Genomic DNA, 23,244 nt, shown 5'->3' on the forward strand with positions numbered 1-23,244 from the left:
GGTCTCTATGCACTTTCAAGCACTTGCACCTTAATATATTTACTTTGTTGGGCATATCTGTCTCTTATCTTTCCATGTGCAATATAATATTTTAAAACTTACTACCCGGGTTGTGTATGAGTTCACACTCAACACGTATTCACATAGACTTCGCAATAGTGTGCTGCCAACACACTCATATATCTATATGTTTCTGTATACACTGTATCTGTGTTGAAAGTAATCTTTCCACTGGGTTGACATTATAAAATCATTCACAGCATTCGGTTACAATATATATATTTTTTTTTTATAAAATGTGTGTATTTATCTGCTTCACTTGATTTTTAATTGGCTGCTGGGACGTCACTCTGCTTAGGGTTCTTCACCCTTCCTGCTGTATTATGTACATATTTTTTCTCTAGAATCTGTTTTTATTTGACTTATATTAGAAAAAGTTTTCATTTTATCTTGGGTTGTGCACTTCCCTCCTTTTGGGTATAACATTGTCAACAGTGCGCACGCGCCGGGCATAGACACGGTATGCGCTGACTGATGCGCTATTTTATTCAACTGTCAAATAAATTGCACCATTGAATTAACTTGATTCACCCCGCCAGCATTCGGTTTGAGTCATGGAGGTGGGGTGCCGCAGCTTCTGTCACTGCTCTGAATATACAGCGGCCCCCGGCCCTGACTGACACTGGCTCTACATTGAGGCCTGCTGTCAGTGCAGGCACCGGGCAGCATAATAACGCTATTATCCTGCAGACTAACCGCATATCTGCAGGTTTAGGTCGTTATTTCTGGTGACGGGTTCCCTTTAGTTTTGTAGTACTTTACTTCCATATAATGGGGCCAGAGTCAGTGTGTGCGCATACCGCGATCTCCGGAGCCATTTATTGAAGACACTATAGGAATTCGCACACCACATACACTTTCCTTCTTGGTGCTTGTCCTGTCTGGTCTGAAAGGTGACTGGCGGCTGGGAGGTTCAGTACCCACAGTCCTGGTGTCTCACCAGCAGAGCAGCAGACCCCGGTGTCCTCATCCCCACCGGTGAAGCCGCTGCCACAGTCAATATGATGGAGATGGCCCCGATCACATCAGATAGCGCCGCCCCTCCTCTCCAATAAAATGGCGTCAAAGTCCTGTATGCGCATGCGCTGACTGTGGCGCCAAAGGCTTCTGACAGAAGGACACATCTCCGGCTATATTATAGATATGTGTATATACACACAGGCATGACCCAACGTGTTGGCGCACTTTAAATTGTTCTAGGAAGTGAAATATTTCTTACATAAAATGATTGCAGTTACACTTGTTTTGTTCTACATATATTTCTTACCATTGTGTGGCACTTTCCAAAATTGTGGATAAACAAGTTTGTTTCAAGCACATGATACTCGTTCAGGTGACAGGTGTGGGCATTGAACCCACAACCCCATGTCTGTGCCCATCACTAAGTGGCGTTCCCTTCTCTGAGATGGCTGGAGATGCAGCATTCTACAGCCAGCCAATCACAGCGCTTGTTCATGAATATATGCAAATTAGCTCATGGGAAAAACAACCGACTTCACAACAAATTTCTCCTAAATATTCAGCAGGGGCGGTCATTTTCTCAGCAGGGGCAGTCATTTTCTCAGCAGGGGAGGGTCATTTTCTCAGCAGGTCACTGTTGATTTTTTTTTTAAAGTCTCCATAAGGTAAGCGTCTGTGCCATCACCGGCATATAAATAGAGAGGAGGTATGTATATATAACTGTGTGCGGTGGAACCAGGGATCATGGAGTGTCATGGCATCTATGAAGCTGCACCTTGTTAGGTGGAGATGGAGGTGTCATGTCATATATGAAGCTACATGATGGACGTGCTGAGATCGAGGTAGTTTCATATATGGGCTACGTGATGTTAGGTGGATGTGCTGAGATCATGGTAGTTACATGAAGTGGTCTCCCCCACGGCACACACCTTTTTCCTACAGGTTTGGAGCTTAGTGATGGTCGCAGTGCTGGGGTTGAGGGTTCAATGCCCACACCTGCCACCTGAACGTGCTTGAATCAAACTTGTTTATCCACAATTTTGGAAAGTGCCACACAATGGTAAAAAATATATGTAGAAGAAAACAAGTGTAATTGCAATAATTTTATGGGAGAAATATTTCATTTCCTGGAAAAATTTAATGTGTGCCAACACGTTCAGTCATGACTGCAGTATATATATGAAAATTGTAAATTCACACTGAAGGCATCAAAACTATGAATTAACACATGTGGAATTAGATACTTAACAGAAAAGTGTGAAAAATTCTGAAAATATGTCTTATATTCTAGGTTCTTCAAAGTAGCCACCTTTTGCTTTGATGACTGCTTTGCACACTCTTGGCATTCTCCTGGCTGTAAAAATTATTTAACCCCTTCAGATGAATTTACAGCGTGGGACAAGACTGAACGACGGAAGGTATGGGATATTGTTGATTTGTTATTTTAACTTTGTTTCAGGTGACAAGGGTCTTCAATTGGATTAAGAGTATAATAAACTATTACAACACCCTGTGTCTTTATTTCATTAAAATACTTTATTCCTAATGTGTGTGTGTTTTATTAACCATTTACTGGTATTGGATTAATAATGGATGGGTGTCCTATTGACGCCTCTCCATTTTTAACCTGGCTTAATGTCTCCTTACAATAGCAAGGTGACATTAACCCTTTATTACCCCTTATCCCACCGCTACACGGGAATGGGAAGAGAGTGGCAAAGTGCCAGAATAGGTGCATCTTACAGATGTGCCTTTTCTGGGGTGGCTGGGGGCAGATGTTTTTAGCCACGGGGGGCCAATAACCATGGTACCTCCCTAGGCTATTAATATCTGCCCTCGGTCACTGGCTTTACCACTCTGGCGGAGAAAATTGCGTGGGAGCCCACGCCATTTTTTTCAGCGATTTAACCCTTTATTTTAACAGCTAGCGCCCTCAAATTTTACACACAGACACTTCTTACATTAGTAGTCAGGAATATCTAATAAAATAAGGGATAGGAAATGGTTTACTGTATGTAAACCATGTCTCATATCCTGTCGGGTTTGTGAAGGAGATAGCAAAAGCCGGCAATTGAATTACCGGCTTTTCTGCTATCTAGCGCTGCAATAAATATAAATATATATATATATAGGTGTCTCACTGACATATATATAGGCATATAAACCTATTCTATATGTATATATCTACTCTATTCTAACCTGTCAGTGTGATTTTACTGTACACTGCGCTGAATTACTGGCTTTTCAAAGGACACCGGTGCGTAAAAATCGGACAGCAATACGGATGTCATACGGATGTTGCGATAAAAAAATCGCATGACACTCGCATGATTTTCCTCCATTTTTTCGGTCCGTAAATCGGACCGTTTTTTTTCTCTCAAGTGGAAAAGAGGCCTCAGCGATATCCCATTACGTTCTTATATGGCCATTTCAAGGGAATGTGTCATCAGAAAATAGTCTATTGGTCTTTATTTTCCGGTTCTTATTGGGAAATGTGGATGTTTGATGGCTTTCTATCTTTCAAATCACTGCCTGTGTGTGTGTGTACATACAGCTCTGGCAAAAATTGCTCTTTTATTCTATAAACTACTGACAACATGTCTCCAAAGTTCCAAGCAATAAATTTTGTATTTAGTTTCTGAAAATGAGAAATGGTCAAAATAACAAAAAAAGGCATTGCTTGCAGACCTCAAATAATGCCAAAAAAAACCAACAAGTTCATAATCATTTAGAAACAACAATAATGTTTTAACTCAGGAAGAGTTCAGAAATCAATATTTTGTGGAATAACCATGATTTTAAATCACAGCTTTTTTTCGTCTTGGCATGCTTTCCACCAGTCTTTCACACTGCTTTTGGGTGACCTTATGCCACTCCTGGTACAAAAATGTAAGCAGTTCTTCTTTGTTTGATGGCTTGTGACTATCCATCTTCCTCTTGATTACATTCCAGAGGTTTTCAATGGGGTTCAGGTCTGGAGATTGTGCTGGCCCTGACAAATGACCCTTGTTCCAAATGAAATACATGGGGCTTTTTTCCTTGTAAAAACTGCCTAGCATGTACCAACATGGATAAGGCTGTGAACTTTAAATCCACCAATGGAGACAGAATTTTTAACATCACCCACAATATTACATGTGTTACTGACCATGTTATCTATTACGCCTCCTGTCCCTGTCCTTTGGTATACATAGGGATGACCATGCGACAACTGAAGATGCGAACCAGGGAGCATGTTCACGATATAATAAAATGCCCGTGATGTGAGGGATTTTACACTACTGAAACCGATACCTCGCAATTTTAAAACAGCCCATGTCTCTAATCCAAACCTGCTTAGAGTGATCGGCATTGATCGAATTCTGAAGGACTCAAGAGATGGAGATATTAAGACCAAATTGGCCCAGTTGGAGACTAGAAGGATTTTAAAAAATGATTCACTTTAATCTAATGGACTAAATGAAGTCATTAGTTTTTATCTACATGTACAGTGTCGGACTGGAGCACCTTGGGTCCACCAGAGAAAATCATTCTTGGGGCCCACTATGTAGCTACATAGAAACAAATGCAAGACCACCAATTGTGTTGTAAAAGACGCTAATATCAGGGTATAATATAAGGTAGTACACGTCTTAATTATGTAGCAGGGGTTGGGGTAAACCCCTCATAAAATATAATGTAGCCCCCTCATATAATATAATGTAGCCTCCCACAGAATATAATGCAGCCCCCCACAGAATTATAATGTAGCCCCTCATAGGGTATAATGCAGCCCCCTGAAAGGGTATAATGCAGCCCCCTCCACCATCACCATTGTTCTCCCCCTCCACCATTGTACTCATTACCACCTCCATCATTGCCTCTTCCCCACCACCATTGTCCTTTACACCACAACCATCATTGCTTTCTTCCCCACCACCATCATTGCTTCCCCCACCACCATCATCATCATCACTGCCTCCCCCACCACCACCATAATCATTGCCTCCACTACCACCATCATTGCTTCCCCACCATCATCATCATTGCCTCCCCCACCACGATCATCATCATTGCCCCACCACCATCATCATCGCCCCAACCACCATCATCATTGCCTCCAGCACCATCATCATCATTGCCCCACCACCATCATCATTGCCCCCACCACCATCATCATTGCCTCCAGCACCATCATCATTGCCTCCCCCCACACACAGCTGCAGGCAGGGACACACACGCAGGCAGGCAGAGACGCACACACAGACACACAAACAGCCGCACACACGCAGGCACACACACGCAGGCAGAGACACACACACAGGCACACACAGGCAGGCACACACACACGCAGGTACACACACGCACAGCACCCACTCACCTCTCCGCACGTTCCCAGCAGCCGCAGCACATCCCGGCAACTTTCTCTCTGACACAGCCGCGCTGAATGATGACGTCATCCAGCCGTGCTGAGTCATACAGGAAGTTCCGGGCAGGAAGGAGGACGGCGTGGATCCCTGCAGCTCTGCTCTGGTCCCAAGCGGCAGGGATCGCAATCAAGGATCGCCGCCCATTAGGGGCCCACCTTCGGGGCCCCCCATTCAGCAGCAGCGGCGGGCAGTGTTAGCCTCAACCTGCGGCTAACGCTGCCCGCCATTAAAGTGAAATGGTATTCACGCCTCTCCACGCCCATGGGGGCATGGGGAAGCGTGAATATTCATTTCTCTTTAGCAGCGGGGACAGGTTCCTGTCCAGCTGCTGCTCTCTGGCACCAGGAGGGCCCCCCTTGATTCAGGGGCCCCATAACAGCTGGGTGTCCGCTATTAGTGACACTCTACTGGCTGGGGGGCCCCTGGAGCAGTGGGGGCCCCAGGCAGCTGCTGGCCAATATGCCATCAGGTGTCAGTGCCTGGGCCCACCGGAGAATCCTCCGGTTCTCCGGTGGGCCAGTCCGACCCTGTATATGTACTTTATTTCCCCTTTTCTCTGTTTTCAGATTTTGCTCCTTGAATTTAAGCCCTGATGTGTTCTGATTTGTGCGTACATTCTTCTTTTCCCACTTATGATAATAAGGAACTGCGTGTCAACAAAGAGGATGCATGATGTCCTATCCACTACATGTCGACATTAAGGACTCATTTTTTATTCATTTTATATTTTTTTTCACTTAAGTGTATATTTTTTATTGCTGGATCTTGTGGTATATTTGCTTTATGCACTGCATGCACGTGATCTTTTCATGTAATTTTTTAATTGCTGACTTTTGCAGCATCTCCACTATGTGCACTTTATGTGTTTTCGTTATATAAATATAGATTTACAAGTTTTTTACATAGTTATTTTTCACTTTTTTTTTTATTTTTCTTTGCGCTAGGTTTGCCCCATCTCATATCATGATTTTTTGGGGAATTTTTAGCTAATTGTCACTTATATAAATTGTTACATACCCTTGTGTTTATCCATACTTGTGACACTGCATTTATAGTCTCCACACTCCCCCCCTTTTTTTAGATATATTCCACAACTTTCATCCTCATTACCGGTTCCCTCTTATATTTTCACTACCGGCTCCTTCTTTTTCGTCATTACACATTGTGTCCTACCCTTTGCGCAGTATCAGATTTCCCATCATGGCCTACGAGTCATTGTTAGCAATGTGCGCTTGTGTCTGCCGGCTGGACTGGGTTGCCATGGTAACCCGTCGCATCACTACTGACATGTCAGAGGTGGGCGGGGACTGATGACGTGGGACGCCGGATCCGCCGCTTCCAGCTCCATGCAGGGCTGACGCGAGCGCCATACCTCCCACAGCATTTAAAAAGCCAGCACTACTATCCGTTCATATCTACGGCCCCCCAGGAAGAAGAGATAGCGAAACGCGCGTCGGGGTTTTTCCCTCCTAAGCGCCTTCATTTTCACAGGTACTGGCAGCACTTCTTTTGGTAACCCCTTTGCTGTGACCCTGTTGTTACAATGGTCTCTATGCACTTTCAAGCACTTGCACCTTAATATATTTACTTTGTTGGGCATATCTGTCTCTTATCTTTCCATGTGCAATATAATATTTTAAAACTTACTACCCGGGTTGTGTATGAGTTCACACTCAACACGTATTCACATAGACTTCGCAATAGTGTGCTGCCAACACACTCATATATCTATATGTTTCTGTATACACTGTATCTGTGTTGAAAGTAATCTTTCCACTGGGTTGACATTATAAAATCATTCACAGCATTCGGTTACAATATATATATATATTTTTTATAAAATGTGTGTATTTATCTGCTTCACTTGATTTTTAATTGGCTGCTGGGACGTCACTCTGCTTAGGGTTCTTCACCCTTCCTGCTGTATTATGTACATATTTTTTCTCTAGAATCTGTTTTTATTTGACTTATATTAGAAAAAGTTTTCATTTTATCTTGGGTTGTGCACTTCCCTCCTTTTGGGTATAACATTGTCAACAGTGCGCACGCGCCGGGCATAGACACGGTATGCGCTGACTGATGCGCTATTTTATTCAACTGTCAAATAAATTGCACCATTGAATTAACTTGATTCACCCCGCCAGCATTCGGTTTGAGTCATGGAGGTGGGGTGCCGCAGCTTCTGTCACTGCTCTGAATATACAGCGGCCCCCGGCCCTGACTGACACTGGCTCTACATTGAGGCCTGCTGTCAGTGCAGGCACCGGGCAGCATAATAACGCTATTATCCTGCAGACTAACCGCATATCTGCAGGTTTAGGTCGTTATTTCTGGTGACGGGTTCCCTTTAGTTTTGTAGAACTTTACTTCCATATAATGGGGCCAGAGTCAGTGTGTGCGCATACCGCGATCTCCGGAGCCATTTATTGAAGACACTATAGGAATTCGCACACCACATACACTTTCCTTCTTGGTGCTTGTCCTGTCTGGTCTGAAAGGTGACTGGCGGCTGGGAGGTTCAGTACCCACAGTCCTGGTGTCTCACCAGCAGAGCAGCAGACCCCGGTGTCCTCATCCCCACCGGTGAAGCCGCTGCCACAGTCAATATGATGGAGATGGCCCCGATCACATCAGATAGCGCCGCCCCTCCTCTCCAATAAAATGGCGTCAAAGTCCTGTATGCGCATGCGCTGACTGTGGCGCCAAAGGCTTCTGACAGAAGGACACATCTCCGGCTATATTATAGATATGTGTATATACACACAGGCATGACCCAACGTGTTGGCGCACTTTAAATTGTTCTAGGAAGTGAAATATTTCTTACATAAAATGATTGCAGTTACACTTGTTTTGTTCTACATATATTTCTTACCATTGTGTGGCACTTTCCAAAATTGTGGATAAACAAGTTTGTTTCAAGCACATGATACTCGTTCAGGTGACAGGTGTGGGCATTGAACCCACAACCCCATGTCTGTGCCCATCACTAAGTGGCGTTCCCTTCTCTGAGATGGCTGGAGATGCAGCATTCTACAGCCAGCCAATCACAGCGCTTGTTCATGAATATATGCAAATTAGCTCATGGGAAAAACAACCGACTTCACAACAAATTTCTCCTAAATATTCAGCAGGGGCGGTCATTTTCTCAGCAGGGGCAGTCATTTTCTCAGCAGGGGAGGGTCATTTTCTCAGCAGGTCACTGTTGATTTTTTTTTTAAAGTCTCCATAAGGTAAGCGTCTGTGCCATCACCGGCATATAAATAGAGAGGAGGTATGTATATATAACTGTGTGCGGTGGAACCAGGGATCATGGAGTGTCATGGCATCTATGAAGCTGCACCTTGTTAGGTGGAGATGGAGGTGTCATGTCATATATGAAGCTACATGATGGACGTGCTGAGATCGAGGTAGTTTCATATATGGGCTACGTGATGTTAGGTGGATGTGCTGAGATCATGGTAGTTACATGAAGTGGTCTCCCCCACGGCACACACCTTTTTCCTACAGGTTTGGAGCTTAGTGATGGTCGCAGTGCTGGGGTTGAGGGTTCAATGCCCACACCTGCCACCTGAACGTGCTTGAATCAAACTTGTTTATCCACAATTTTGGAAAGTGCCACACAATGGTAAAAAATATATGTAGAAGAAAACAAGTGTAATTGCAATAATTTTATGGGAGAAATATTTCATTTCCTGGAAAAATTTAATGTGTGCCAACACGTTCAGTCATGACTGCAGTATATATATGAAAATTGTAAATTCACACTGAAGGCATCAAAACTATGAATTAACACATGTGGAATTAGATACTTAACAGAAAAGTGTGAAAAATTCTGAAAATATGTCTTATATTCTAGGTTCTTCAAAGTAGCCACCTTTTGCTTTGATGACTGCTTTGCACACTCTTGGCATTCTTCTGGCTGTAAAAATTATTTAACCCCTTCAGATGAATTTACAGCGTGGGACAAGACTGAACGACGGAAGGTATGGGATATTGTTGATTTGTTATTTTAACTTTGTTTCAGGTGACAAGGGTCTTCAATTGGATTAAGAGTATAATAAACTATTACAACACCCTGTGTCTTTATTTAATTAAAATACTTTATTCCTAATGTGTGTGTGTTTTATTAACCATTTACTGGTATTGGATTAATAATGGATGGGTGTCCTATTGACGCCTCTCCATTTTTAACCTGGCTTAATGTCTCCTTACAATAGCAAGGTGACATTAACCCTTTATTACCCCTTATCCCACCGCTACACGGGAATGGGAAGAGAGTGGCAAAGTGCCAGAATAGGTGCATCTTACAGATGTGCCTTTTCTGGGGTGGCTGGGGGCAGATGTTTTTAGCCACGGGGGGCCAATAACCATGGTACCTCCCTAGGCTATTAATATCTGCCCTCGGTCACTGGCTTTACCACTCTGGCGGAGAAAATTGCGTGGGAGCCCACGCCATTTTTTTCAGCGATTTAACCCTTTATTTTAACAGCTAGCGCCCTCAAATTTTACACACAGACACTTCTTACATTAGTAGTCAGGAATATCTAATAAAATAAGGGATAGGAAATGGTTTACTGTATGTAAACCATGTCTCATATCCTGTCGGGTTTGTGAAGGAGATAGCAAAAGCCGGCAATTGAATTACCGGCTTTTCTGCTATCTAGCGCTGCAATAAATATAAATATATATATATATAGGTGTCTCACTGACATATATATAGGCATATAAACCTATTCTATGTGTATATATCTACTCTATTCTAACCTGTCAGTGTGATTTTACTGTACACTGCGCTGAATTACTGGCTTTTCAAAGGACACCGGTGCGTAAAAATCGGACAGCAATACGGATGTCATACGGATGTTGCGATAAAAAAATCGCATGACACTCGCATGATTTTCCTCCATTTTTTCGGTCCGTAAATCGGACCGTTTTTTTTCTCTCAAGTGGAAAAGAGGCCTCAGCGATATCCCATTACGTTCTTATATGGCCATTTCAAGGGAATGTGTCATCAGAAAATAGTCTATTGGTCTTTATTTTCCGGTTCTTATTGGGAAATGTGGATGTTTGATGGCTTTCTATCTTTCAAATCACTGCCTGTGTGTGTGTGTACATACAGCTCTGGCAAAAATTGCTCTTTTATTCTATAAACTACTGACAACATGTCTCCAAAGTTCCAAGCAATAAATTTTGTATTTAGTTTCTGAAAATGAGAAATGGTCAAAATAACAAAAAAAGGCATTGCTTGCAGACCTCAAATAATGCCAAAAAAAACCAACAAGTTCATAATCATTTAGAAACAACAATAATGTTTTAACTCAGGAAGAGTTCAGAAATCAATATTTTGTGGAATAACCATGATTTTAAATCACAGCTTTTTTTCGTCTTGGCATGCTTTCCACCAGTCTTTCACACTGCTTTTGGGTGACCTTATGCCACTCCTAGTACAAAAATGTAAGCAGTTCTTCTTTGTTTGATGGCTTGTGACTATCCATCTTCCTCTTGATTACATTCCAGAGGTTTTCAATGGGGTTCAGGTCTGGAGATTGTGCTGGCCCTGACAAATGACCCTTGTTCCAAATGACATACATGGGGCTTTTTTCCTTGTAAAAACTGCCTAGCATGTACCAACATGGATAAGGCTGTGAACTTTAAATCCACCAATGGAGACAGAATTTTTAACATCACCCACAATATTACATGTGTTACTGACCATGTTATCTATTACGCCTCCTGTCCCTGTCCTTTGGTATACATAGGGATGACCATGCGACAACTGAAGATGCGAACCAGGGAGCATGTTCACGATATAATAAAATGCCCGTGATGTGAGGGATTTTACACTACTGAAACCGATACCTCGCAATTTTAAAACAGCCCATGTCTCTAATCCAAACCTGCTTAGAGTGATCGGCATTGATCGAATTCTGAAGGACTCAAGAGATGGAGATATTAAGACCAAATTGGCCCAGTTGGAGACTAGAAGGATTTTAAAAAATGATTCACTTTAATCTAATGGACTAAATGAAGTCATTAGTTTTTATCTACATGTACAGTGTCGGACTGGAGCACCTTGGGTCCACCAGAGAAAATCATTCTTGGGGCCCACTATGTAGCTACATAGAAACAAATGCAAGACCACCAATTGTGTTGTAAAAGACGCTAATATCAGGGTATAATATAAGGTAGTACACGTCTTAATTATGTAGCAGGGGTTGGGGTAAACCCCTCATAAAATATAATGTAGCCCCCTCATATAATATAATGTAGCCTCCCACAGAATATAATGCAGCCCCCCACAGAATTATAATGTAGCCCCTCATAGGGTATAATGCAGCCCCCTGAAAGGGTATAATGCAGCCCCCTCCACCATCACCATTGTTCTCCCCCTCCACCATTGTACTCATTACCACCTCCATCATTGCCTCTTCCCCACCACCATTGTCCTTTACACCACAACCATCATTGCTTTCTTCCCCACCACCATCATTGCTTCCCCCACCACCATCATCATCATCACTGCCTCCCCCACCACCACCATAATCATTGCCTCCACTACCACCATCATTGCTTCCCCACCATCATCATCATTGCCTCCCCCACCACGATCATCATCATTGCCCCACCACCATCATCATCGCCCCAACCACCATCATCATTGCCTCCAGCACCATCATCATCATTGCCCCACCACCATCATCATTGCCCCCACCACATCATCATTGCCTCCAGCACCATCATCATTGCCTCCCCCCACACACAGCTGCAGGCAGGGACACACACGCAGGCAGGCAGAGACGCACACACAGACACACAAACAGCCGCACACACGCAGGCACACACACGCAGGCAGAGACACACACACAGGCACATACAGGCAGGCACACACACACGCAGGTACACACACGCACAGCACCCACTCACCTCTCCGCACGTTCCCAGCAGCCGCAGCACATCCCGGCAACTTTCTCTCTGACACAGCCGCGCTGAATGATGACGTCATCCAGCCGTGCTGAGTCATACAGGAAGTTCCGGGCAGGAAGGAGGACGGCGTGGATCCCTGCAGCTCTGCTCTGGTCCCAAGCGGCAGGGATCGCAATCAAGGATCGCCGCCCATTAGGGGCCCACCTTCGGGGCCCCCCATTCAGCAGCAGCGGCGGGCAGTGTTAGCCTCAACCTGCGGCTAACGCTGCCCGCCATTAAAGTGAAATGGTATTCACGCCTCTCCACGCCCATGGGGGCATGGGGAAGCGTGAATATTCATTTCTCTTTAGCAGCGGGGACAGGCTCCTGTCCAGCTGCTGCTCTCTGGCACCAGGAGGGCCCCCCTTGATTCAGGGGCCCCATAACAGCTGGGTGTCCGCTATTAGTGACACTCTACTGGCTGGGGGGCCCCTGGAGCAGTGGGGGCCCCAGGCAGCTGCTGGCCAATATGCCATCAGGTGTCAGTGCCTGGGCCCACCGGAGAATCCTCCGGTTCTCCGGTGGGCCAGTCCGACCCTGTATATGTACTTTATTTCCCCTTTTCTCTGTTTTCAGATTTTGCTCCTTGAATTTAAGCCCTGATGTGTTCTGATTTGTGCGTACATTCTTCTTTTCCCACTTATGATAATAAGGAACTGCGTGTCAACAAAGAGGATGCATGATGTCCTATCCACTACATGTCGACATTAAGGACTCATTTTTTATTCATTTTATATTTTTTTTCACTTAAGTGTATATTTTTTATTGCTGGATCTTGTGGTATATTTGCTTTATGCACTGCATGCACGTGATCTTTTCATGTAATTTTTTAATTGCTGACTTTTGCAGCATCTCCACTATGTGCACTCTATGTGTTTTCGTTATATAAATATAGATTTACAAGTTTTTTACATAGTTATTTTTCACTTTTTTTTTTATTTTTCTTTGCGCTAGGTTTGCCCCATCTCATATCATGATTTTTTGGGGAATTTTTAGCTAATTGTCACTTATATAAATTGTTACATACCCTTGTGTTTATCCATACTTGTGACACTGCATTTATAGTCTCCACACTCCCCCCCTTTTTTTAGATATATTCCACAACTTTCATCCTCATTACCGGTTCCCTCTTATATTTTCACTACCGGCTCCTTCTTTTTCGTCATTACACATTGTGTCCTACCCTTTGCGCAGTATCAGATTTCCCATCATGGCCTACGAGTCATTGTTAGCAATGTGCGCTTGTGTCTGCCGGCTGGACTGGGTTGCCATGGTAACCCGTCGCATCACTACTGACATGTCAGAGGTGGGCGGGGACTGATGACGTGGGACGCCGGATCCGCCGCTTCCAGCTCCATGCAGGGCTGACGCGAGCGCCATACCTCCCACAGCATTTAAAAAGCCAGCACTACTATCCGTTCATATCTACGGCCCCCCAGGAAGAAGAGATAGCGAAACGCGCGTCGGGGTTTTTCCCTCCTAAGCGCCTTCATTTTCACAGGTACTGGCAGCACTTCTTTTGGTAACCCCTTTGCTGTGACCCTGTTGTTACAATGGTCTCTATGCACTTTCAAGCACTTGCACCTTAATATATTTACTTTGTTGGGCATATCTGTCTCTTATCTTTCCATGTGCAATATAATATTTTAAAACTTACTACCCGGGTTGTGTATGAGTTCACACTCAACACGTATTCACATAGACTTCGCAATAGTGTGCTGCCAACACACTCATATATCTATATGTTTCTGTATACACTGTATCTGTGTTGAAAGTAATCTTTCCACTGGGTTGACATTATAAAATCATTCACAGCATTCGGTTACAATATATATATATTTTTTTTATAAAATGTGTGTATTTATCTGCTTCACTTGATTTTTAATTGGCTGCTGGGACGTCACTCTGCTTAGGGTTCTTCACCCTTCCTGCTGTATTATGTACATATTTTTTCTCTAGAATCTGTTTTTATTTGACTTATATTAGAAAAAGTTTTCATTTTATCTTGGGTTGTGCACTTCCCTCCTTTTGGGTATAACATTGTCAACAGTGCGCACGCGCCGGGCATAGACACGGTATGCGCTGACTGATGCGCTATTTTATTCAACTGTCAAATAAATTGCACCATTGAATTAACTTGATTCACCCCGCCAGCATTCGGTTTGAGTCATGGAGGTGGGGTGCCGCAGCTTCTGTCACTGCTCTGAATATACAGCGGCCCCCGGCCCTGACTGACACTGGCTCTACATTGAGGCCTGCTGTCAGTGCAGGCACCGGGCAGCATAATAACGCTATTATCCTGCAGACTAACCGCATATCTGCAGGTTTAGGTCGTTATTTCTGGTGACGGGTTCCCTTTAGTTTTGTAGTACTTTACTTCCATATAATGGGGCCAGAGTCAGTGTGTGCGCATACCGCGATCTCCGGAGCCATTTATTGAAGACACTATAGGAATTCGCACACCACATACACTTTCCTTCTTGGTGCTTGTCCTGTCTGGTCTGAAAGGTGACTGGCGGCTGGGAGGTTCAGTACCCACAGTCCTGGTGTCTCACCAGCAGAGCAGCAGACCCCGGTGTCCTCATCCCCACCGGTGAAGCCGCTGCCACAGTCAATATGATGGAGATGGCCCCGATCACATCAGATAGCGCCGCCCCTCCTCTCCAATAAAATGGCGTCAAAGTCCTGTATGCGCATGCGCTGACTGTGGCGCCAAAGGCTTCTGACAGAAGGACACATCTCCGGCTATATTATAGATATGTGTATATACACACAGGCATGACCCAACGTGTTGGCGCACTTTAAATTGTTCTAGGAAGTGAAATATTTCTTACATAAAATGATTGCAGTTACACTTGTTTTGTTCTACATATATTTCTTACCATTGTGTGGCACTTTCCAAAATTGTGGATAAACAAGTTTGTTTCAAGCACATGATACTCGTTCAGGTGACAGGTGTGGGCATTGAACCCACAACCCCATGTCTGTGCCCATCACTAAGTGGCGTTCCCTTCTCTGAGATGGCTGGAGATGCAGCATTCTACAGCCAGCCAATCACAGCGCTTGTTCATGAATATATGCAAATTAGTTCATGGGAAAAACAACCGACTTCACAACAAATTTCTCCTAAATATTCAGCAGGGGCGGTCATTTTCTCAGCAGGGGCAGTCATTTTCTCAGCAGGGGAGGGTCATTTTCTCAGCAGGTCACTGTTGATTTTTTTTTTAAAGTCTCCATAAGGTAAGCGTCTGTGCCATCACCGGCATATAAATAGAGAGGAGGTATGTATATATAACTGTGTGCGGTGGAACCAGGGATCATGGAGTGTCATGGCATCTATGAAGCTGCACCTTGTTAGGAGGAGATGGAGGTGTCATGTCATATATGAAGCTACATGATGGACGTGCTGAGATCGAGGTAGTTTCATATATGGGCTACGTGATGTTAGGTGGATGTGCTGAGATCATGGTAGTTACATGAAGTGGTCTCCCCCACGGCACACACCTTTTTCCTACAGGTTTGGAGCTTAGTGATGGTCGCACTGCTGGGGTTGAGGGTTCAATGCCCACACCTGCCACCTGAACGTGCTTGAATCAAACTTGTTTATCCACAATTTTGGAAAGTGCCACACAATGGTAAAAAATATATGTAGAAGAAAACAAGTGTAATTGCAATAATTTTATGGGAGAAATATTTCATTTCCTGGAAAAATTTAATGTGTGCCAACACGTTCAGTCATGACTGCAGTATATATATGAAAATTGTAAATTCACACTGAAGGCATCAAAACTATGAATTAACACATGTGGAATTAGATACTTAACAGAAAAGTGTGAAAAATTCTGAAAATATGTCTTATATTCTAGGTTCTTCAAAGTAGCCACCTTTTGCTTTGATGACTGCTTTGCACACTCTTGGCATTCTCCTGGCTGTAAAAATTATTTAACCCCTTCAGATGAATTTACAGCGTGGGACAAGACTGAACGACGGAAGGTATGGGATATTGTTGATTTGTTATTTTAACTTTGTTTCAGGTGACAAGGGTCTTCAATTGGATTAAGAGTATAATAAACTATTACAACACCCTGTGTCTTTATTTCATTAAAATACTTTATTCCTAATGTGTGTGTGTTTTATTAACCATTTACTGGTATTGGATTAATAATGGATGGGTGTCCTATTGACGCCTCTCCATTTTTAACCTGGCTTAATGTCTCCTTACAATAGCAAGGTGACATTAACCCTTTATTACCCCTTATCCCACCGCTACACGGGAATGGGAAGAGAGTGGCAAAGTGCCAGAATAGGTGCATCTTACAGATGTGCCTTTTCTGGGGTGGCTGGGGGCAGATGTTTTTAGCCACGGGGGGCCAATAACCATGGTACCTCCCTAGGCTATTAATATCTGCCCTCGGTCACTGGCTTTACCACTCTGGCGGAGAAAATTGCGTGGGAGCCCACGCCATTTTTTTCAGCGATTTAACCCTTTATTTTAACAGCTAGCGCCCTCAAATTTTACACACAGACACTTCTTACATTAGTAGTCAGGAATATCTAATAAAATAAGGGATAGGAAATGGTTTACTGTATGTAAACCATGTCTCATATCCTGTCGGGTTTGTGAAGGAGATAGCAAAAGCCGGCAATTGAATTACCGGCTTTTCTGCTATCTAGCGCTGCAATAAATATAAATATATACATATATAGGAGTCTCACTGACATATATATAGGCATATAAACCTATTCTATGTGTATATATCTACTCTATTCTAACCTGTCAGTGTGATTTTACTGTACACTGCGCTGAATTACTGGCTTTTCAAAGGACACCGGTGCGTAAAAATCGGACAGCAATACGGATGTCATACGGATGTTGCGATAAAAAAATCGCATGACACTCGCATGATTTTCCTCCATTTTTTCGGTCCGTAAATCGGACCGTTTTTTTTTCTCTCAAGTGGAAAAAAGGCCTCAGCGATATCGCATTACGTTCTTATATGGCCATTTCAAGGGAATGTGTCATCAGAAAATAGTCTATTGGTCTTTATTTTCCGGTTCTTATTGGGAAATGTGGATGTTTGATGGCTTTCTATCTTTCAAATCACTGCCTGTGTGTGTGTGTACATACAGCTCTGGCAAAAATTGCTCTTTTATTCTATAAACTACTGACAACATGTCTCCAAAGTTCCAAGCAATAAATTTTGTATTTTGAATCAATATCACCATTACACACTGAACGGGAAACCACTGGGTAAATCTGACAGGGAGAAGGACTTGGGGATCCTAGTTAATGATAAACTTACCTGGAGCAGCCAGTGCCAGGCAGCAGCTGCCAAGGCAAACAGGATCATGGGGTGCATTAAAAGAGGTCTGGATACACATGATGAGAGCATTATACTGCCTCTGTACAAATCCCTAGTTAGACCGCACATGGAGTACTGTGTCCAGTTTTGGGCACCGGTGCTCAGGAAGGATATAATGGAACTAGAGAGAGTACAAAGGAGGGCAACAAAATTAATAAAGGGGATGGGAGAACTACAATACCCAGATAGATTAGCGAAATTAGGATTATTTAGTCTAGAAAAAAGACGACTGAGGGGCGATCTAATAACCATGTATAAGTATATAAGGGGACAATACAAATATCTCGCTGAGGATCTGTTTATACCAAGGAAGGTGACGGGCACAAGGGGGCATTCTTTGCGTCTGGAGGAGAGAAGGTTTTTCCACCAACATAGAAGAGGATTCTTTACTGTTAGGGCAGTGAGAATCTGGAATTGCTTGCCTGAGGAGGTGGTGATGGCGAACTCAGTCGAGGGGTTCAAGAGAGGCCTGGATGTCTTCCTGGAGCAGAACAATATTGTATCATACAATTATTAGGTTCTGTAGAAGGACGTAGATCTGGGGATTTATTATGATGGAATATAGGCTGAACTGGATGGACAAATGTCTTTTTTCGGCCTTACTAACTATGTTACTATGTTACTATGTTACTATTTAGTTTCTGAAAATGAGAAATGGTCAAAATAACAAAAAAAGGCATTGCTTGCAGACCTCAAATAATGCCAAAAAAAACCAACAAGTTCATAATCATTTAGAAACAACAATAATGTTTTAACTCAGGAAGAGTTCAGAAATCAATATTTTGTGGAATAACCATGATTTTAAATCACAGCTTTTTTTCGTCTTGGCATGCTTTCCACCAGTCTTTCACACTGCTTTTGGGTGACCTTATGCCACTCCTGGTACAAAAATGTAAGCAGTTCTTCTTTGTTTGATGGCTTGTGACTATCCATCTTCCTCTTGATTACATTCCAGAGGTTTTCAATGGGGTTCAGGTCTGGAGATTGTGCTGGCCCTGACAAATGACCCTTGTTCCAAATGACATACATGGGGCTTTTTTCCTTGTAAAATCTGCCTAGCATGTACCAACATGGATAAGGCTGTGAACTTTAAATCCACCAATGGAGACAGAATTTTTAACATCACCCACAATATTACATGTGTTACTGACCATGTTATCTATTACGCCTCCTGTCCCTGTCCTTTGGTATACATAGGGATGACCATGCGACAACTGAAGATGCGAACCAGGGAGCATGTTCACGATATAATAAAATGCCCGTGATGTGAGGGATTTTACACTACTGAAACCGATACCTCGCAATTTTAAAACAGCCCATGTCTCTAATCCAAACCTGCTTAGAGTGATCGGCATTGATCGAATTCTGAAGGACTCAAGAGATGGAGATATTAAGACCAAATTGGCCCAGTTGGAGACTAGAAGGATTTTAAAAAATGATTCACTTTAATCTAATGGACTAAATGAAGTCATTAGTTTTTATCTACATGTACAGTGTCGGACTGGAGCACCTTGGGTCCACCAGAGAAAATCATTCTTGGGGCCCACTATGTAGCTACATAGAAACAAATGCAAGACCACCAATTGTGTTGTAAAAGACGCTAATATCAGGGTATAATATAAGGTAGTACACGTCTTAATTATGTAGCAGGGGTTGGGGTAAACCCCTCATAAAATATAATGTAGCCCCCTCATATAATATAATGTAGCCTCCCACAGAATATAATGCAGCCCCCCACAGAATTATAATGTAGCCCCTCATAGGGTATAATGCAGCCCCCTGAAAGGGTATAATGCAGCCCCCTCCACCATCACCATTGTTCTCCCCCTCCACCATTGTACTCATTACCACCTCCATCATTGCCTCTTCCCCACCACCATTGTCCTTTACACCACAACCATCATTGCTTTCTTCCCCACCACCATCATTGCTTCCCCCACCACCATCATCATCATCACTGCCTCCCCCACCACCACCATAATCATTGCCTCCACTACCACCATCATTGCTTCCCCACCATCATCATCATTGCCTCCCCCACCACGATCATCATCATTGCCCCACCACCATCATCATCGCCCCAACCACCATCATCATTGCCTCCAGCACCATCATCATCATTGCCCCACCACCATCATCATTGCCCCCACCACCATCATCATTGCCTCCAGCACCATCATCATTGCCTCCCCCCACACACAGCTGCAGGCAGGGACACACACGCAGGCAGGCAGAGACGCACACACAGACACACAAACAGCCGCACACACGCAGGCACACACACGCAGGCAGAGACACACACACAGGCACACACAGGCAGGCACACACACACGCAGGTACACACACGCACAGCACCCACTCACCTCTCCGCACGTTCCCAGCAGCCGCAGCACATCCCGGCAACTTTCTCTCTGACACAGCCGCGCTGAATGATGACGTCATCCAGCCGTGCTGAGTCATACAGGAAGTTCCGGGCAGGAAGGAGGACGGCGTGGATCCCTGCAGCTCTGCTCTGGTCCCAAGCGGCAGGGATCGCAATCAAGGATCGCCGCCCATTAGGGGCCCACCTTCGGGGCCCCCCATTCAGCAGCAGCGGCGGGCAGTGTTAGCCTCAACCTGCGGCTAACGCTGCCCGCCATTAAAGTGAAATGGTATTCACGCCTCTCCACGCCCATGGGGGCATGGGGAAGCGTGAATATTCATTTCTCTTTAGCAGCGGGGACAGGCTCCTGTCCAGCTGCTGCTCTCTGGCACCAGGAGGGCCCCCCTTGATTCAGGGGCCCCATAACAGCTGGGTGTCCGCTATTAGTGACACTCTACTGGCTGGGGGGCCCCTGGAGCAGTGGGGGCCCCAGGCAGCTGCTGGCCAATATGCCATCAGGTGTCAGTGCCTGGGCCCACCGGAGAATCCTCCGGTTCTCCGGTGGGCCAGTCCGACCCTGTATATGTACTTTATTTCCCCTTTTCTCTGTTTTCAGATTTTGCTCCTTGAATTTAAGCCCTGATGTGTTCTGATTTGTGCGTACATTCTTCTTTTCCCACTTATGATAATAAGGAACTGCGTGTCAACAAAGAGGATGCATGATGTCCTATCCACTACATGTCGACATTAAGGACTCATTTTTTATTCATTTTATATTTTTTTTCACTTAAGTGTATATTTTTTATTGCTGGATCTTGTGGTATATTTGCTTTATGCACTGCATGCACGTGATCTTTTCATGTAATTTTTTAATTGCTGACTTTTGCAGCATCTCCACTATGTGCACTCTATGTGTTTTCGTTATATAAATATAGATTTACAAGTTTTTTACATAGTTATTTTTCACTTTTTTTTTTATTTTTCTTTGCGCTAGGTTTGCCCCATCTCATATCATGATTTTTTGGGGAATTTTTAGCTAATTGTCACTTATATAAATTGTTACATACCCTTGTGTTTATCCATACTTGTGACACTGCATTTATAGTCTCCACACTCCCCCCCCTTTTTTTAGATATATTCCACAACTTTCATCCTCATTACCGGTTCCCTCTTATATTTTCACTACCGGCTCCTTCTTTTTCGTCATTACACATTGTGTCCTACCCTTTGCGCAGTATGAGATTTCCCATCATGGCCTACGAGTCATTGTTAGCAATGTGCGCTTGTGTCTGCCGGCTGGACTGGGTTGCCATGGTAACCCGTCGCATCACTACTGACATGTCAGAGGTGGGCGGGGACTGATGACGTGGGACGCCGGATCCGCCGCTTCCAGCTCCATGCAGGGCTGACGCGAGCGCCATACCTCCCACAGCATTTAAAAAGCCAGCACTACTATCCGTTCATATCTACGGCCCCCCAGGAAGAAGAGATAGCGAAACGCGCGTCGGGGTTTTTCCCTCCTAAGCGCCTTCATTTTCACAGGTACTGGCAGCACTTCTTTTGGTAACCCCTTTGCTGTGACCCTGTTGTTACAATGGTCTCTATGCACTTTCAAGCACTTGCACCTTAATATATTTACTTTGTTGGGCATATCTGTCTCTTATCTTTCCATGTGCAATATAATATTTTAAAACTTACTACCCGGGTTGTGTATGAGTTCACACTCAACACGTATTCACATAGACTTCGCAATAGTGTGCTGCCAACACACTCATATATCTATATGTTTCTGTATACACTGTATCTGTGTTGAAAGTAATCTTTCCACTGGGTTGACATTATAAAATCATTCACAGCATTCGGTTACAATATATATATATTTTTTTTATAAAATGTGTGTATTTATCTGCTTCACTTGATTTTTAATTGGCTGCTGGGACGTCACTCTGCTTAGGGTTCTTCACCCTTCCTGCTGTATTATGTACATATTTTTTCTCTAGAATCTGTTTTTATTTGACTTATATTAGAAAAAGTTTTCATTTTATCTTGGGTTGTGCACTTCCCTCCTTTTGGGTATAACATTGTCAACAGTGCGCACGCGCCGGGCATAGACACGGTATGCGCTGACTGATGCGCTATTTTATTCAACTGTCAAATAAATTGCACCATTGAATTAACTTGATTCACCCCGCCAGCATTCGGTTTGAGTCATGGAGGTGGGGTGCCGCAGCTTCTGTCACTGCTCTGAATATACAGCGGCCCCCGGCCCTGACTGACACTGGCTCTACATTGAGGCCTGCTGTCAGTGCAGGCACCGGGCAGCATAATAACGCTATTATCCTGCAGACTAACCGCATATCTGCAGGTTTAGGTCGTTATTTCTGGTGACGGGTTCCCTTTAGTTTTGTAGTACTTTACTTCCATATAATGGGGCCAGAGTCAGTGTGTGCGCATACCGCGATCTCCGGAGCCATTTATTGAAGACACTATAGGAATTCGCACACCACATACACTTTCCTTCTTGGTGCTTGTCCTGTCTGGTCTGAAAGGTGACTGGCGGCTGGGAGGTTCAGTACCCACAGTCCTGGTGTCTCACCAGCAGAGCAGCAGACCCCGGTGTCCTCATCCCCACCGGTGAAGCCGCTGCCACAGTCAATATGATGGAGATGGCCCCGATCACATCAGATAGCGCCGCCCCTCCTCTCCAATAAAATGGCGTCAAAGTCCTGTATGCGCATGCGCTGACTGTGGCGCCAAAGGCTTCTGACAGAAGGACACATCTCCGGCTATATTATAGATATGTGTATATACACACAGGCATGACCCAACGTGTTGGCGCACTTTAAATTGTTCTAGGAAGTGAAATATTTCTTACATAAAATGATTGCAGTTACACTTGTTTTGTTCTACATATATTTCTTACCATTGTGTGGCACTTTCCAAAATTGTGGATAAACAAGTTTGTTTCAAGCACATGATACTCGTTCAGGTGACAGGTGTGGGCATTGAACCCACAACCCCATGTCTGTGCCCATCACTAAGTGGCGTTCCCTTCTCTGAGATGGCTGGAGATGCAGCATTCTACAGCCAGCCAATCACAGCGCTTGTTCATGAATATATGCAAATT

The sequence above is a fragment of the Ranitomeya imitator genome, chromosome 2, assembly GCF_032444005.1.
Source record: "Ranitomeya imitator isolate aRanImi1 chromosome 2, aRanImi1.pri, whole genome shotgun sequence".
Taxonomy (NCBI): Eukaryota; Metazoa; Chordata; class Amphibia; order Anura; family Dendrobatidae; genus Ranitomeya; species Ranitomeya imitator.